The sequence below is a fragment of the Eubalaena glacialis genome, chromosome 9, assembly GCF_028564815.1.
Source record: "Eubalaena glacialis isolate mEubGla1 chromosome 9, mEubGla1.1.hap2.+ XY, whole genome shotgun sequence".
Lineage (NCBI taxonomy): Eukaryota > Metazoa > Chordata > Mammalia > Artiodactyla > Balaenidae > Eubalaena > Eubalaena glacialis.
This window is the reverse complement of record NC_083724.1, coordinates 56,118,105-56,124,944: the sequence shown is the minus strand read 5'-3', so window position 1 is coordinate 56,124,944 and position 6,840 is coordinate 56,118,105.

The window sequence follows — 6,840 nt, the reverse complement described above, 5'->3', positions numbered from 1 at the left end:
CTGGGACTGGTTTGGCAACTCCATGATCAGCAGAAAACCAGGCTCCCTCTAGTTTATTCCTTCCTCAAACCTAGGGAGCTACTGGCTCCTCAACCTCCAGCCTGGAGGAAGGAGAAAGAGGGGAAGAAAGGGGCCCCCTCTCTTAAGGACACTTCCTCAGAAGTCTCAATTCCATATACATCCCATTGTCCAGAACACAATGGCTGAAACTAGTGGTGAAGATGGTTGGAATGTAGTCTTCAATATGGGCATCCAAGTGTCCAGTGAAATATTGGGGGGCCTATTCCATACATACATATATGGACAATTAGATGTCTCTTACAGTGTCCTTAGAAAAGATGGAATGTTTTGATGCTGTTTTGATAACTCTAGAGACCTTAGCAAGCCTGGATACTCCTCTATTTATTTAGGTTATTTAGTTAGTTCTCCTCCTGCCATGAAAGGCACCTTTAAATAGATAGCATCCTTTATTTTTGTTAGCAGGAGTGTGAGAAGCAAGATTTCTCCATTCACTCACTCATTCATTCACTCACTCATTCATTCAGGTATCAGTACTGTCATGGCAGAGATGATCAGCTGTTCACCACATTTATGCCTCCTATTCAAAGCATAGAGTTGCTCCTGGGAAGTGGTTGTCCAGCCAGGGGCTAGACTTAGCCTGTACCATAGAGGTGGGCCCATATGACCAGCTTTTGCCAATGGAATGTGAGCAGAGGCGATGCATCCCTTCTGAGAGGAGGTGGTAAAAAAACAAGCATGCTTTCTTCATCTCCTATTTTCCTACCTGCCTCTGGAAGCAAGGGACCCTGAGGCCTATCAGACGGCAGAGCCACAGGTGGAAGGAGCCTGGGCTCCAGAATCACCTCAGGAAAGCTGCCCACCAAATATGCACACTGGACCGTTACATGAACAAGAAATAAACTTCTATCATCTTAAGCTTCTAGTATGAGGGTGTTCAGTAAGTAGCCTGCTCTGATACAACACTAGGTTGAGGGCTCAGCTCTCACATCAGATAGAACTAGATTCCAATGCCACGTGCAGTACCTACTAGCTGTGAGATTTCAGGTAATTTTTACTAATCTCTCTGACATTTATAAAATGTGGGTTAATAATAGTACATACCACATACAATTTTTTGGTGAGAGGCTAGCACCTATTAAATGCATCATACATGGTGGTTTTTATTCTTATAATCACATCTTGTTGAGTTCCTCCTTTTCTATTCTATTAGGGTAGCTTTTGCTAATTTAGGGAGCAATCAAAAAGTTTGGGCTGTCTCACTTAGTTCTCCTCTTGTGCCCTCCAGGTTGTGGGTCTCTCTGCTGATGGTCATCAGTGATTCTGCACAGCAGATGTCTCATTCCCCAGCTACTCTGTAGTAGGCAGAATAATGGCCCAAAGATGTCCATGTCCTAATCCCCGGAACCTGTGAATGTGTTGCTTTACGTGGCAAAAGGAATTTTGCTGATGTGATTAAGTTAAGGACTGATAGATGGGGAGATTATCATGGATTACCAAAGTGGGCCCAATGTAATCACAAGGGTCCTTAAAATATGGGAGAGGGAGACAGAGAGTCAGAGAAGGAGATATGATGATGGAACAGATGTTGGAGTGATGAGGTTGCTAGCTTGGAAGATGGAAGAAGACCGTGAGCCAAGGAATGCAGGCAGCCTCTAGAAGCTGGAAAAGGCAGGGAATGGACTCTCCCCTAGAGCCTTAGAAGGAACACAGCCCTGCCAAACCCTACATTTTAGCCCAGCAAGACCCACATCAGACCTCTATCCTACACAACTGTAAATAATAAACATATATTGTTTGTCCTTAAGTTTGCAGTAATTTGTTACAGCAGCAATAGGAAGCTAATGCATACCCTACCCCTAACATGCTTTGTTGCAACGTTCATGTGAATTTCTTTTTTTTTTTTTTCATCTTGGAATATAATTGCTTTACAATGTTGTGTTAGTTTCTGCTGTACAACAAAGTGAATTAGCTATATGTATACATATATCCCCATATCCCCTCCCTCTTGAGCCTCCCTCCCACCCTCCCTATCCCACCCCTCTAGGTCATCATAAAGCACCGAGCTGATCTCCCTGTGCTATGCAGTAGCTTCCAACTAGCCATCCATTTTACATTTGATAGTGTATATATGTCAGTGCTACTCTCTCACTTCATCCCAGCTTCCCTTTCCTCCGCTGTGTCCTCAAGTCCGTTCTCTACATCTGCATCTTTATTCCTGCCCTGCCACTAGGTTCCTCAGTACCATTTTTTTATATTCCATATATGGGCATTAGCATACGGTATTTGTTTTTCTCTTTCTGACTTACTTCACTCTGTATGACAGACTCTAGGTCCATCCACCTCATTACAAATAACTCAGTTTCGTTCCTTTTTATGCTTTATTGAAGCAGGAGGGAAAATCTCAGAAAGGAGTCACAGTGCAAGAAGGACAAAGGCCAGGGTGGGGTGGCTAACATGAACTTTCCTTTGTATCATACAAGGAAAGGTACTTCAAGACTTGGGCTTTCCCAAGGGGGCTGTCCCCAACCCTCCAAGGATGCTCCTCAATTTCTGGCCAGGCTCTCCGTCTTTGTTTTGTGTCATGGACACTTCATGGCACCCCTGCCCCAGCCCTCCCACTGCAAGCTGTGGGCCTGCTAAATCCCATACTAAGTGCCCTTTAAGTAAGAACATGTCTCCTATTTCCCTATTGGCAGGGCTCTGGCTTTGAACTTGAGCAATAGTGGATCCCATACTTGTAGTGAGGGCTTTAGGATGTTTCTGCCCCTCCCACCCCTAGACCAGGGACCAACATAAAAGGGACACACTGACTCCGTGTGTGTGTGTGTGTGTGTGTGTGTGTGTGTGTGTGTGGAAATTCACATAAGCCATTTTAAATTGTACAATTTAATAGCATTTAGTACATTCATAATGTTGTGCAACCATCACCTCTATCCAGTTCCAAAACATTTTCTTCACCCCAATTAAGTAGTTCCGATTAAGTAGTCACTCCCCAAGTGCCCCTTCTTCCCAGGCCCTGGCAGCCACCATCTGTTTTATGTCTCTATGGATTTATTTTGGAAATTTCAAATAAATTGAATAAAACAATAATACAATATATGGCCTTTTGTGTTTGGCTTTTTCCACTTAGCTTAATGTTTTTGAGGTTCATCCACATTGTAGAATGTATCAGTACTTCAATTTCTTTTCATGACCAAATAATATTCCATTGTGTGGCTATACCACTTTTTGTTTATCCGTTCATCCATTGATGGATACTTGGGTTGTTTCCCCCCTTTGGCTGTTGTGAATAATGCTGCTATGAGAATCTGTGTATGAGTTTTTCTTTGAATACCTCTTTTCAATCCTGCATGGACCTGTGTTTTCATATCTCTTGGGTATATTCGAAAGAATGGAATTACTGAGTCACCCTGGCCTTTGACACCTGCTTATTTTGTTGTCAAAGATAAATGTCTCCAGCACCACTAAATTACTTATTTTCAGGATCTTCTAGGTGGAAAGTGTGTACGGGGGCAGAGGGGGATGCTAATTTCTCTACCACGTTGCTATTATCAAGCATGTTAACCCATGCATCTTTGTAGCCAAAGTGCTACCATGTGCTAAATAAATGGTGACCTGGAAGTGAGGGCTATAGGCTGCATCAGAACCCAAGACACCTTCCGTCACACTCTGACACATTAAGCGGGTTACTTATACATTCACTGTCTAACTCCTTTACTGACTATATGAGTTCCACAAGGGCAGGGATTTGGTATGTTTTGTTCATTTCTGTATCCCGAGTGCCTATGACAGTGCCTGGAACAATGAACACATGAACATTTGGGAGGTCTGACCAGCAATGTTCTCTGATTCAATGTCCTGTCTCTCCTTGAGGTCCCAATCCTAGCAGCTGGGTCTGATACCCAGATGGAGGGTAAGACTCATATCCAGGAACTCTTTAAATGGCACCTTTGTGTCCATTTTTCCTTTCAAGACTCAAAAATACCCTGGAGGTGTACAGAGTAGGTATTCTTTCGTCACTTTGAAGATCAAGAAAATGATGATCAAAGGCATTAATTTGTGTCAAATAACTCAACTAGTGGGTGGTGTCAAAGGAAGGTAAGGGTGGTGTAGTAGTTTCCTAGGACTGCGGTAACAAATTACCACAAACTGGGTGAGTTGAAACAACAGAAATTTATTCTCTAACCATCCTGGAGGCCAGAATTCTGAAATTAAGCTGTCAGCAGGACCATGCCCACTCTCAAGACTCTAGAGGAGGACCTTGCTTCCAGCTTCTGGTGGCTCCAGGCTTCCTTGGCTATGGCAGCCCAGCTCCAATCTCTGCCTCTGTCTTCACATGGCCTTCTCCCCTGTGTCTCTGTGTGTCCTTTCTGTCTCTTATAAGGACATTCATCGTTGTATTTAGGGCTCACACTAAGCCAGGATGATTAATCTCAGGATCCTAAACTTAATTCACCTGCAAAAGCCCTTATTCCAAAGAAGGTCACATTTTGAGGTTCAGGTAGACACATCCTTTGGAGGCCACCACTGAACTCACTGCAGGTGGGTATCCCAATGAGAATGTCTCCTGATTGAGCTCTTTCTCAGTGGGAGCCTGATCTGCACTCCAGCCTTCCCAAACTGTGTCCATGTAACACTGGTTCCTTGAGACAGTAGGTGTTGTGAAAAAGAGGGCTGCAGGCAAATGAGTTTGGGAAACTCTGAGTTAAAGCTAGGCAGGAATTTTTACTGCAGGATTTCTCAGCCTCTTTAATGTGCTAGTATTCACTGTAAATCTTCACGAGAGGAAAACATATGGAGCACTCCTCAAATTCCTTTGATCTGGAAATCCTTTGAAAAAAGTGTAATGGAGAACAATGGAACTCTCACAGGGTGAGGCTGCCTGGACTATACGTGGGAAGCGATGCTCCTCTCTTTCTCTTTCTTTTCTCTTGGAGGGACTCCATTCCTAGGAGAGGTCCCATCAGAAATGGTATAAATCACCCCAGAGAGGCTAAAGTCAAGTGGCATGGAAACGATCAAAAATATAATGCCAGATGTATTCTTTCAATCAGTAAATGTCTAATTAAAAAAAAGAAAAATCCACCAGCTGCCTAAAAATCCCCTATGATTGTCATAGTGATCATGCATCCCTTAGTGGACCATATTGGAAGTTTGAAGATATTTGCTAGGATTATGTTCCTGTTAGGAATCTATTGCCTAGTGCCACGTGTGCCTATTCTAATTAGAAAGGCAGAGTTTTAGAGCTGCAAGAGGTCTTAGAAATAATCTCTTCTAACCCAGTAATTTTACACATTAGGAAGCAGAGGCCCAGAGAGACAAAACAGTACAGAGTAGAACCTGCTCAAGTTCACCCAGAGAACCAGGTGCAGAGCTACTTCTGGAACTTACGTCAACTGATTTCAAGTCCAAGGCTCTTTCTGCTACCCCGGGCTTCTTTTAAAATATTGCTATAGAAGGAAAAAATTGTACACTGATGTTTCACTGGAAATTTAAGGATTTGGGGATATTCTTATAACTGAACTTTCTGCCAAAAGTCCTTTTACCTCAACTCTTGATTTGAGGAAATACTTCTAACATTTATTGTCTTTATTCAAGATGCAATTTATCTTTTCTTTAAGTATGCATGATTTTACAGTGGGTTAGGTCTGTTGTTTGACCACAGACTTAAGTGGAGATATAGACTGTATAGGAAAGAGATTAGCAACACTTTATAAGAGATGTCAAACTTTCACTGATTTTCTTGTGACATTTTAAGTATGTTTGTGGGGGACGCTATGAAAAAGAATAAAGCAACTGAAGGTTTAGAAGTATCTGGAAAGGTAGTCTGATAGGAGCAGTTGGTCCACTTTTCAGTAAAAATGGTTCCGTGTGCCCTTTATGGCATTTGTGCAGTAATTTAGCCCACATTTATTATAGGGCATAGGGCTGAATGTTCAATGACCCTGTGATATCCCCTGAAATTATTGGTTTTTTAAAAATAAATCCTTTATATGAGCTTGTTTCATAGCCACTGGGTAGGATTTTTGTAGATTTTAATAAGCTATAAGTGATGTCGTAGAGGCTGCTCACAGACAGGAGCTTTGATGTCATTTTTTCATTAGGAAAGAGTGATTCTCCTAAAGGTCAACGCAATAGGGGCAAACGAGTAGCTTTCCCTGGATCCAGCTGGGAAAAGATGTGAAGATGTTTGGCATAGAACTCTTGTGCCCACCGGCAGGCCTTGAGGTGAAAGTGAGATGCATTTTAGAGGCAAATAGTTGCCGTTCCCCAATCCCTATAATAGAGAGGTTATTTCACTGCTGCAGGCCTCTCAAAATCACGGGTGTGGGCTCCATGATATCAGGTGAAACATAGTTGTGGATCCTCTCCAGGAATGAGGTGGGACCTCTGCTAATAGCAACTTTTTGTCTGAAAGGCAGACTTATGAATTGGTCTAGGAAGGCTCAGCGTTGTTCAGAGGCAAAAAGGTGCCGCCCCCTGCCTTCGGTACTCCACATGTGGAGAATCTGGACATGGCATATATGAGGGCCCTTGATATACATCCCCACTGCTGTTTCTGACCACTTGTGTCCATCTCATACCCTTGGCCACCCCAAATTTCCTCTTCTGATTCCTGTGATTTGTTTCTTTCTCCAAAAAGCAGGGCATGGCAGGGAAACAATTACTACTAACTCAAGGGAACTGAGAGTTTACTTGTTTCTGTCTCAGGTCCTTTGTCCTATCTGTCAGTAAAATTCCTCCCCCAGATATCCTCCTCCAGATCTCAGCATGACTTGCGTCCTCCGAGAGACCTTCCCTGTCCCCTCAGATGTCCCA